The sequence below is a fragment of the Otolemur garnettii genome, unplaced genomic scaffold (genome assembly GCF_000181295.1).
Source record: "Otolemur garnettii isolate 467f Iridium unplaced genomic scaffold, OtoGar3 scaffold00011, whole genome shotgun sequence".
In the NCBI taxonomy this organism is placed as follows: Eukaryota; Metazoa; Chordata; class Mammalia; order Primates; family Galagidae; genus Otolemur; species Otolemur garnettii.
In genome coordinates, this window is record NW_003852406.1 from 7,315,297 (window position 1) to 7,327,177 (window position 11,881).

The 11,881-nt window shown below is 40.3% G+C and overlaps 1 pseudogene; it reads right to left on the reverse strand.

Moving 5' to 3' along the window:
* Window positions 1–9,266: 9,266 nt before the first annotated feature.
* LOC100943828 lies at window positions 9,267–10,141 on the reverse strand (annotated as a pseudogene).
* Window positions 10,142–11,881: the final 1,740 nt, after the last annotated feature.

An 11,881-nucleotide genomic window follows, 5' to 3' on the forward strand; every position in this document is an offset into this window, starting at 1 on the left:
AGCACGTTTTTAACACTACTGAAGGGCCACTAGCACATTTTTTACACCAATGCATGGGCACAAGCGCATTTTTTACACCAATGCAGGGGCGCTAGTGCATTTTTCATGCCAATGCAGGGGCACTAGCATGTTTTTTACGCTAATAAGGGCACTGGTGCATATTTACTCCAATCCTTGGGCACTAGCGTGTTTTTTACGCCAATGCAGGGGCAACAGCATGTTTTTTACGCCAATGCAGGGCCACTGGCGTGTTTTTTATGCCAATGCAGGGTGACTAGCATGTTTTCTATGCCAACACATGGGCACTAGCAAATTTTTACGCCAATACATGGGGACTAGTGCGTTTTTATGCCAATCCTTCGGCACTAGCATGTTTTTTAAGCCGATGCAGGACACTTAGCGCGTTTTTTACGCCAATGCAGGGGCACTGGTGCATTTTTAATGCCAATGCAGGGGCACTATCACGATTTTTACACCTATGCAAGACGACTAGCATGTTTCTACGCCAACACATGGGCACTAGCGTGTTTTTACACCAATACATGGGCACTAGTGTGTTTTTACACCAATCCTTCGGCACTAGCACGTTTTTTACACCAATGCAGGACCCCTAATGCATTTTTTACACCAATGCAGGGACACTAGCGCATTTTTTACGCCAACACATGGGCACTAGCACGTTTTTATGCCATTACTTGGGCACTAGTTTTTTTTTACGCCTATGCAGAATCACTAGCGTGTTTTTTACGGCAATGCATGGGCATTAGCACGTTTTTTATGACAATCCTTGGGCACTAGCGCATTTTTTATGCCAAGGCATGGGCACTAGCGCATTTTTACACCAATGCAGGATCACTAGCACGTTCTTACGCCTATGCATTGGCACTAGCGTGTTTTTACACCAATGTAGGATCACTAGCGTGTTTTTTACGCTAATGTAGGGGCACTAGCGTGTTTTTTATTCCAATTCATGGGCACTAGCACGTTTTTTCACCAATGCAGGGGCACTAGTGTGTTTTTTACACCAATGCAGGGGCACTAGTGTGTTTTTTACACGAATGCAGGGGCACTAGCGTGTATTTTACACCAATGCAGGGGCACTAGCACGGTTTTTTTAATGCCAATGCAGGGACACTAGCATGGTTTTTTTATGCCAATGCAGGGGCACTAGCATGGGTTTTTTTTACACCAATGCAAGAGCACTAGCATGTTTTTTACGCCAATGCAAGGGCACTAGCGCATTTTTACACCAATGAAGGGGCACTAATGCATTTTTTATGCCAATCCAGAGGCACTAGCATGTTTTTTTATGCCAATTCCAGGGCTCTAACATGTTTTTTTTTACTCCAATGCAGGATTACTAGTGCGTTTTTTACCCCAATGTAGGGGCACTAGTGCATTCTTCCACCCCAAAGCAGGGGAAATAGCGCATTTTCCCCTCCAAGGTAGGGGCACTATCCTGTTTTCTGTGCCACTGAAGGGACACTAGCGCTTTTTTCTTCTCCAATACAGGGACACTAGTGCATTTTTCCATGCCAGCACAGGGGCACTAGCATGTTTACAATCTGCAAGTGGTACTATGACCCACGCGCATTACTATGATCAGCAAGCGGTACTAAAACCCGTGTGTGGTACTATGACCCATGTGCATTACTATGACCCACTTGCAGTACTATGATCTGCGAGTGGTACTAAGATCCATGCACAATACTATCACCCCCAACACGGTACTAAGACCCATGCACGGTACTATCACCTGCACGTGGTATTATCACCCATGTGTGCAGCACTGGCGTGTTTTTCCATGCCAATGTAGGGACACTAGCATGTTTTTTTCCTCCCCAATGCAGGGGCTCTCGTGCGTTTATTTGCACCTATGTAAGGGGACTAGCGTGTTTTTCTGCACCAATGCAGGTGCACTAGCAGATTTTTTTTGCACCAGTGCAGGGGCACTAGCGGGTTTTTTGTGCAAATGCAGGGGCACTAGCCTGGGGTTTTTTGCACCAATGCAGGGGCACTAGCCTGGGGTTTTTTGCACCAATGCAGGGGCTCTAGCACATTTTTCACACCCATGCAGGGGTACTAGGGCAGTAAAATGTACTAGTGCCCCTAAATTGGCACTGAAAAACACACTAGTGCCCCTGCATTGGTATGCAAAAATGCTCCATTGTCCCTGCATTGGTGTGAAGAAACGCTCTCTTGGCCCTGCATTGGTGCGGGGAAAGGCACTAGTGCCCCTGCAATGGAGCAGAAAAACACACTAGTGCTCCTGCATTGGCACGAGTAACACACCAGTGGAACTGCATTGGCACAGAAAAGTGGGCAAGTGTCCTTGCATTGGTGTGGGAAAACACATCTGTGCCCCTGCATTGGCCTGTAAGAACATGACAGTGCCCCTGCATTGGCCTGTAAGAACGCACCTGTGCCCCTGCATTGGCCTGTATGAACGCACCTGTGCCCATGCATTGGCACAGAAAAACACACTAGTGCCCCTGCATTGTTTTAGAAAAATGTTTTAGTCTATTCCCAGGCTCGTCAGCAAGTGACCTTCATCACTCACCACAGATCAGGAAAGGTTACTGATGGGTATCTGGCCAGTTTTCTAAAGGGCTTTTTTTATTGGCCTTATAAAGTCAACCTTAATTCCTTAATGCAGTCTGGACATCTCTGGAAATGCTATTCCAGCCAGAGCTTTGGTCAAGTTAGGCCCACAACCAATCTGGCCATATGGGATTTCTCACAAGTATGCCTGCACAAAGTCTTTTCACTGCTGCTTCTCAAATAGCTTTTTTGGCCAGAGGCATATAGGTATTTCATCTATAAAAAATGATTCAAATCTTGGGCTAAGGCTTATCCAAACAAGTGATGGCTGTTCCTAAATCCCTGAGGCAATACAGTCCATGTAAACTGTGTGTTGCAGTCAGAAGGGTCTTCAAAAGCAAAAGGAATTAGGAATTCTCATAAAAAAGAAGGCAGAAAAAGACATCTTTTAAGTCTAGGATTGTGAAACAGGCAGCTTTTTCAGGGATTTGAGATAATAAATAAACAAATTGGTAACTATGGGATGGAGAGGAATGACTGCTTCATTTATAATGTAGAATTCTTGGACCAGTCTCCAAGTCCCATTTGGTTTTGACACTCCTAAAATAGGAGTGTTATACAGACTATTGCAAAATATTAATCATTTCTGTTGCTCAGTCTGAGCTTCTGCTTTTAGAGAGTATTGTTTTGACTGGGATAGAGGATGGGGTCTTTAATTTGGACTTATTGAGCATATTTTACTCTTCCCACCTGTCCCTCAGTAGCCCAAACTTCTGGGTTAATTTCTGTCCCTAATAAGGGAAGGTATAGTATAGATTCTTATCCCATATATATATTAATGGTTATTTCTACTTTCTTTATCTCCATCCCCAAAACATAACTTTTAGGCATGAATAGGAAGAAGTGAGAGAACAGCCAGTCACCCCAATTATGGCTCTAAGGCTGAGAGAATTTGGTAGCCAGTGTCCAGACACTCCCTGTATAGTTTCAGATTTGGGGGATAGAAGACCAGGATTAGAGAGGAGTACAGAAAAGTTGACTATAGTGTGCAGGAGAAATTCTATCTTCTGGTCCTGCACTATAAGGCAGACTCTTGAGGGGTGATGACATAAGCTGGAGCCATGAAAACCTGCCCCAGTCACTCTCAGTCCAGTTTGGGGGCTACTGGGGTCACTGTCCTCGGAGGCCTTTGTCTCTGGGGACAGGCCATCCTCCAGTGAACCCCTGCATTCTGGGCAGAGGCTCAGTGGCTTGCCCAGCAGTGGTGCTGTCTGAGGCAATTTCTCCCAAAGTGGCCAGTCTGACCACATTGGAAACACTTTGTTCTTAGCTCCTCTGGCTTCCCTCTGCCCTGAAGGATGCCTGCTTGCTGTCGTGCCATTACTAGTGCCATCATTCTGTTTTTAATCCCTTCTCTCTTTTTTCTTCTCTTCCTCCTGATCTTGATTTAAAAAAACTATTGTGGCTGTTTTAAGAAGGTTCTCCAGGTTATGATCAGGGCCTAGAGCCAATTTCTGGAGTTTTCTTAATGCCTGAAGCCACTTGAATGATAAATTTATTTTTTAAAATAATTTGACCCTCTAAGGCTAAGGATGTCAACTGAGTGTGTTTTCTCATTGCCTCCCTAAGCCACTCGAGAAAGACTGAGGGACTTTTCATTTTGCTCTTGATAAATAGTAGACAACTTAGAATAATTCATAGGCTTTTCCCTGGGTAGACATAAACCTTCCAGGATATATGTTAGAAAATGTTTACACCACCAATCACCTTGTTTCTCAGGGTCCCATTCAGAAACCTCAAAGGGAACTGCTTGTCTTCTCGTGGGGTATTGGTCTCTTTCTTCAGAGGATATACTGCTATCAGTATTGGACATGAACCACAAATCTAGGCTTGTCTAAGACTTCCTAACTTATCTGGGTCATCATAAAACTTTCTTAAGTCAATCTTCTTTTGTTTTATCAGTCAGAGAAAAATGGAATGAATATTTGCGTATTTTCCCTTTCACTACCTGTAGTCTCGACCATGGGACACCAAGAAGGATACAACTGCTTTCTGGGGGGTCCAAATGAGACTAGAAGAGACTTCTGGAAAAGACAGGTGTGGGAGAAGTGAATGACAGGTTTGAATTAGGTGGTGACAGCATCTTTCTCAGGAATCCCACACCATTTGGGGAAGTGACTACAGCCAGGAAAGCTGGTTCTATCTGACAGTTGTGAGTTGTGTCTGAGAAAAAATCTTGTACATAGGGCACTTCAGACCACTTCCCCTCAGATCCCCAGGGGTCAGAGAATATGCTTTACCCATCTGTGGGAACAAAATTCCAGCACCTTAATCAATTTTACCCTCTATATTCCTGGGTTGTCAAAGTGTCCTCTGAACAACCCAGGAAGTCTTCTGGTCAAAGAAAAGTAAACAAAATTCTTCTTGGGGAAGAATTGCTGAGAAGCACGGCCTCCCCAGCCCATGTGCTTGTCTGAACTTAGCCATGATTACCAGTGTGGCTCTTTGCACCCACAGGCTCTCTACTGCTCATTGCTGGCTGGTAGGACAGACCCGCAGATTGGGGAGCCTTGGTCCCCCCTGATGAAAGTTCTGCCCCTTTCTGTGCCTGCCATTGAGTACATACCTGTCAATCAAAATGGCAATGAGCCCTGCCCTAGAGAATATGGTTGTGCTTTGCTCGCACATGTCACTTTTTCAAGGTATTCCTAAATTCCCACCTACCAAGGAAAATAGGCTCTTTATCATGGGCAAGACTTACATGCTATGTTTTCCACTCTCTTTTCTTCTCAAGGAGTTGGCAAGGCAACAATAATTAAACTAAGTAAAAAATCAGGGTTGAGAGACATTTAAAAAATTTTGGCATTAGAATTCATTACAACTTGCTAAAGTCTTAGAAAAACCTGGAATGCCTTTGAACCTTTTTATTTATACCAATAGACCAGAAAAAAAAATACCCAGGGTAATTTCTTTTGGCTGTATTTTTAAAGGATTTTCTTTCAATGTTCTGTTTTTCAAGAAGAGAATGAACTGTAGTCTAGAGTTTAGGGCCATTCTTGCTTTAGGGAGTTGCCCTAGGCTTGCTCACCCAGGCTCCTGGTAGGCCAAAGAAGCTATGTAGGGGAGTCATTTTCCCCTTTGTTCAGAGCCACCTTCTCCTCTTCTAAACTTAACAGAGTTTAACTTCTTTACAGTAATGTGGAAAAGCCAATTGAAGTTAATTTTGGAGGAAAAGGACCTTTCTAAAACATACTTACAACATCTGAAAAATAACAGAAATATCCAGTCAAACCTAACTAAATACATAAAGTAATCCCTTTCTGACATTCAAACACAGCATACAAACTGCGAGGGGAAAGACAGAGAGAGAAGCAGAGGTCTGTAGAGATAAGCAGAAGAGGTCTGGGACCCAGGAAGACATCAGCAGATAGTAAAAGAGTTGAGAGAGCTGTGGAGTTACAACCATTGCTGGGGTACGAGAACTTCTGGGTGCCACTTGTGTTTGCTCTTTGGCTCTCAACGAAGACAAAAATAGTGGATACAGAACGGGCTCAGAAGCCTTCTAACATTCCCTTCACCTCCTTTCTTTTGGAGCCAAGGGGAATTAGAAAGTATGTTCCTCAACACCCTTTGGCCTGTGACTTAGAGGTTGGCAGCTTCACTATGTGTTTTTAGAGGATGATGGGCATTTGAATTATTAGTCTCCACTAGTATGATTATAGAAAAAAACAGGATAGAATTAAGTGGTCCCTTTGCTTACCACAGATCTTCAATCCTAGATGATCCCCTAAAATATGTTGATGAATTTATTTTCTGCAGTAGGCTCTTGGTGTTGGGGATTCAAAGAATGAACCATGGACCACAAATCAGTGGTAAAATAGGATTTACTTGATAGAAAGGAATACAGAAGGAATAAAAAGCACCAGAGCTTCTGGCAGAGGGAAAGATCCAAGTGGGAAGTCTCCATATGGATCATTTATCTTGGGGTATGAGGTCTTGAGAATTACACTTGGCCTGGAGTTGGTAGATGGAAGACACCTTTTCAATGTTAATGAATTAATGTGCTAACAAATGAATGAATGCAGTCCCTCCAGCTGGGGCAAAACATAGATTGTTCACTTCACAAGAAGCCCAGCCCGGCTTACGTAAAAATTCCCAGTCCTAGGAAATAGGGGGTCCCTGTGCAGACCTGAATGTAGAACCCCTGTATTAGTAGAATCTCTGTAAATTGACCACCCAAGGAACTATAGCAAACTGTCAACATACAGAGGTCGTCAACATAAGGAACTACTGTACTAATTCATACATGTGGTCCATGCCTGGGCTATTAAAAGAAAGTAATAAGGAGGGGGGAATGGGTGGAGGGAGGGGGTTTGGAGGGATCACTTCTGAGGTTTATCTTATGGGGGTACAAGTGAATCTTTCTAAGAGTAGAATGTGAACGTTTTAAAACAATAACTGAGAAAATGACATGAAGGCTGTGTTGACCAGTTTGATGGAAGTATTTCGGATTGCATGTGAAAACCCCACACTGTACCCCAGAAGTGCATTAATGTACATAGTTACCATTCAATAAAAAAAAAAAGAAAGTAATAAAATTACTAAAAACCATCAGAGACCTAGAAGGTCTCAGCAAAAGAAAACTCATACCTGGGTGGTGCCTGTGGCCATATGCCAGAGGTGATGGGTTCAAACCCAGCCCTGGCCAAAAAAAAAAAAAGAAAAGAAAACTCATACCAAACCAAAACCTTGTTCTCTGAAAAGAACAAGAACACAGACAAACCTTTGGCAATACTAACCAAGAGAAATAAGCAAAAAGACATAGCTGCATGGAATACAGAGTAAAATGGGGGAACTAATTGTGGACCAAACAGAAATATATAAATAAGAAAGGAAATTATGAACATACTCTAATAGATGTTAGATACATACAATAGTTTCTTGTAGCCCAAGAAAAACACATATTTTAAAATAGCAAATGTAAAGAAAATCTACAATTTTCTTAATAATTGCAACAAAGGGTGTTGGGGTATACATAAGAATCAGGACTGGAGATTGAGAAATTTGAAAATATGTTTTAGAAAGACTATAAACCATTCTTTTCTCTATCCATAATGTTATATTTGACTGAAAATACACTAATTTGTATTAATTATACAAATTAATAATATTAATTTAACTGAAAATAAATATGAGAGGTCTACTAAAGGAAAAGCAAACTACACCAACATTTTAATTGAAGGATGGCTGCTCCTGGAAAAAAAAAAATACAATTAGTTTATTTATTTATTTTGCAGTTTTTGGCTGGGGCTGGGTTTGAACCCGCCACCTCGGGCATATGGGGCCAGCACCTTACTCCTTTGAGCCACAGGCACCACCCAATTTATTTTATTATTATTATTTTTTTATTAAATCATAGCTGAGTACATTAATGCAATCATGGGGTACAATGTGCTGGTTTTATATACAATTTAAAATGCTTTCATCAAACTGGTCAACATAGACTTCACGGCATTTTCTTAGTTATTGTGTTAAGACATTTATATTCTACACCTAGGAAATTTCACATTTACCCTTGTAAGATGCACCGTAGGTATGGTCCCACCAATTACTCTCCCTCTACTCATCCTTCCTCCTCCCCTCCCCTCCTCCCCTTTCCAAGACAGTTAATTTAAAATGCACTCACTCTAATATCTGAAAATAGGTTTGCTCTCAAGCATTAACTGATTTTAAGCAACATAAAAGTTAATGCTTTCTTAGCCACAGTTTTATTATTCTGGAAATTTTTCAAATGCCACAAAAGTATATTAGAGAAGTTCACATTTTCTTCCCATAATTCTCATTTATTTCTTTCCCATGGAGTGCTCCTTTATCATATACAAAAGTCTAAGCATATAGTCAGATCATTACTATCACCTCAATTTTTACTGTTACTAGAGTCAGTACATTAGATACCAATGTGATTAGATTAGATGATTTATGATAGTTTTGAATCAAATGTTGCTCAAGAAATTGGATATTATTTGTTCAGGGGAAATTCACACATTTAGCTTGAGTAATCAAAAACAACACCTTTTGAAACTCTCTGTCTGGCCAATTTCTTTATGTAACCTCTTTCTTTTTTTCTTTCTTTTTTTTTTCAGTTTTTGGCTGGGGCCAGGTTTGAACCCACCCACCTCTGATATATGGGGCCAACATCCTACTCCTTTGAGCCACAGGCACCACCCATAACCCTTTTCTTTATAAGAACAACTTAAATGGCCTCATGGTAAACACTCATGACTTTTATTTTTTTCTTTTCTTTTTTTCTTTTTTTTTTTTTTTGGCTGTTTGCTTTTTAGAATTATTTTAGTTAAGTGAAAATACATTTTCTTAATTATAAAAACCATGATTCATGAATAAATTGAGTAAATCTAGGACACAGGAATAAGGACTAAACCCAAATATTGGCTGAAATTTTAAAAGATTAAGGACCAAAATAAAATATTTTAAAATTTTAAAAGATGTTGATACACTGAAGTAGAATGGAAAATACACAAAACATTTGACTAATACACTAAGCTAGGAAGAATTTTGATAAGTCACTTTAGAAATTCATAAGTGTTATAAACAGAGAACTTATTTTCTCTCATCCAAGTGTTACCTATAGTTTCAATTGCCATCACCAAGTGAATTCAGTAAAGCAATCAAACTACTGGCTACAAGGAAACATTAGAGGTTTGCCCCTAGAGATATTTCCCAAAGCCTCTTATAAAAGATAGAACATTTTTAAGAACAATGGTAACAATGAGATCAGAATTTGTTACTGCACTACAGAGGATAAGTGCCTGGCCTGCTAGCTATACAGTTATTTTATCTAGTAGTTATGCCACTATTTATACAATCTAAACATAAAACAAGTACTTGCAGGAGGTCCACTAAAATTGCAGAAACATCATACCTAGCTGTCTACTGAGAATGGCAAATTTTCCTCAGTTCTTTACCCCTTTCTTCAGTGTTCTGAAAATGAACAGAACATACATTGTCAAACTGCAAAAACCCTTGTAGTGATCAATGGAAAAAAAGAATAAACTTCCTCAATGCAACAGATACCTTTCTAAAAGGCAATGACTTTGAAAACACAGGCAGAGCAGAGTATATAGCTTGGGGATATTTCTCTAAACATTTAGAAGCAACAACTTTCATTTCTGAAGAAAATCCACGGCACAATATAAGCCTGGCCATGACAAAACTCCATATTTAGCCCTCACTTCTCAGTTATCATAGTGTGAAATTTCACACCCAAAATTTCTGCATCAGCTTCATGATACAGAAAGCCCACAAACTCCTCTCTCAGGGTACAAGATTCATTGACAAACCTCTCCAGCATGGGAACATGCTCTTCCCCCACTATGTCCACTACATCATCCGTGACAAAGGAAAGGAAATATGAGTCTCTCACTTCCCTGAGAGTTTCTTCCCAAATAAAACTCTCACAGCTCTCCAGCATCTGCTTCTGCTGTATTTCTTTAACACAACGATGTCTTACCACTGTTGTTTCAAAGTGCTTTCTCAAGACTTCTTTTCCAGAATTTATCCTGCACACTAGCAATGCTTCAAAGTTAAAAAGTGGGCAAAGGATATGAATAGACATTTTTCAAAAAAAAAAAAAAGAGAGAGAGAGAGACATACAGATGGCCAACAAGCATGTGAAACAATGCTCAACATCTCTAAGCATCTAAGAAATGCAAATGGAAATTACTCTGAGATGTGATCTTGGTGAAATTAATTTCTACAGTAGGTTCTTGGTCTCAGAGATTCAAAGAATGAACCCACAGACCACAGATCAGTGATAAAAATAGGATTTATTAGAAAAAAATACAGAAGGAATGAAAAGTACCAGAGTTTCAGCAGAGGGAAAGACCCAAGTGGGAAGTGTCCATGTGGGTCTTTTGTCTAGGGGTATAAGCTTTTGAGAATTATACTTGGCCAGGACTTGGTAGATGGAAGATACCTTTTCAATGTTGATGAGTTATTAACAAGTGAATGCAGTCCTTCCAGTTCAGGGAAATAGGGGGGACATCTACTTCAGAAGAGGCCCCACTTACATGAAATTGCCCAAACCTAGGAAACTTACATGAAATTGCTCAGGCCTAGGAAACTGGGGTCCCTGTCCAGCCCTGAATGGGGGAGTCCTGTATCAATCTTACACTTGTCAGAAAGGCTATTATTAAAGAGTCAAAAAATAACAGATGTCGTTGAGGCTGAAGAGAAAATGGAACACTTATACACTGTTAAAGGGAAGGTAAATTAATACAACCTCTATGGAAAATAGTATGGAGATTTCTCAATGAACTAAAAATAGAAGTACTATCCAATCCGTAGTTCCCACTACTGGGTATCTATTCAAGGGAAAAGATATCATTACAGCAAAAAGATACCTATACCTATATGTTCATAGCAGGGCTATTTGTAATAGCAAAGACATGAATTAAACCTAAATTTCCATCAACAGATGATTAGATAATGAAAATGTGGCATATGCATACCATGGAATAGTATTCAGCCATATAAATAATGAAATCATGTCTTTTTCAGCAACATGGATGAATCTGGAGGCCATTATCTTAAGTGATATAACACAGAAAGTCAAATACTACATGTTTTCCATTATAATAGGGAGCTAAATAGTGTATACCCCTTGATATAGAGTGTGGAATAATAGGCACTGGGGACTCAGAAGGGTAGGAGGAATGAGAAATTACTTAATGTGCACAAGGTACACTATTTAGACTTCACCTTGACTCCATATATCCCTTAACAAAACTGCACTTGTACCCCCTAAATTTAAACAAAGAATAATAAAATATGTAATTATTACTCAGAAGAGAAATTACATTGAAATGCCCCGTGCCAGAGAGAGAATCTGAGATCATGAGAAAGATTTCCTTTTTATCAATGACTATTTGTTTTGGACTCTGATTGCTCAGTGAAGACACTTCATTTGGAAAAAAGTCACATCTATTTCCCACCAGACGACCAAATCCCTTTTGGTATTCATGCCTCCCTGATGAACCCACCAGGAATTCCACGTATCCTTCCAAGTAAACTGTTTCCTTTGAAGCAGATAAGCTCAGGGTAATTTAAGAAAGCCACAGATGATATTAAGTCCTTCTTCCTTCTTCAAGAAAGTCGTCCTTATTATTAGTGAACCTGGTGACACTTCAGAGGCACCAATTCCTCCCATTTCCCAGGAGTTATATCAGGATATAGTCAATGTGAATGATTCAAGGAGCCCTTCTCCTTCAGACATTCTCTGAAACAGTCAGCCTTCAGTTGGGGATACGACCTTTTTTTTTTT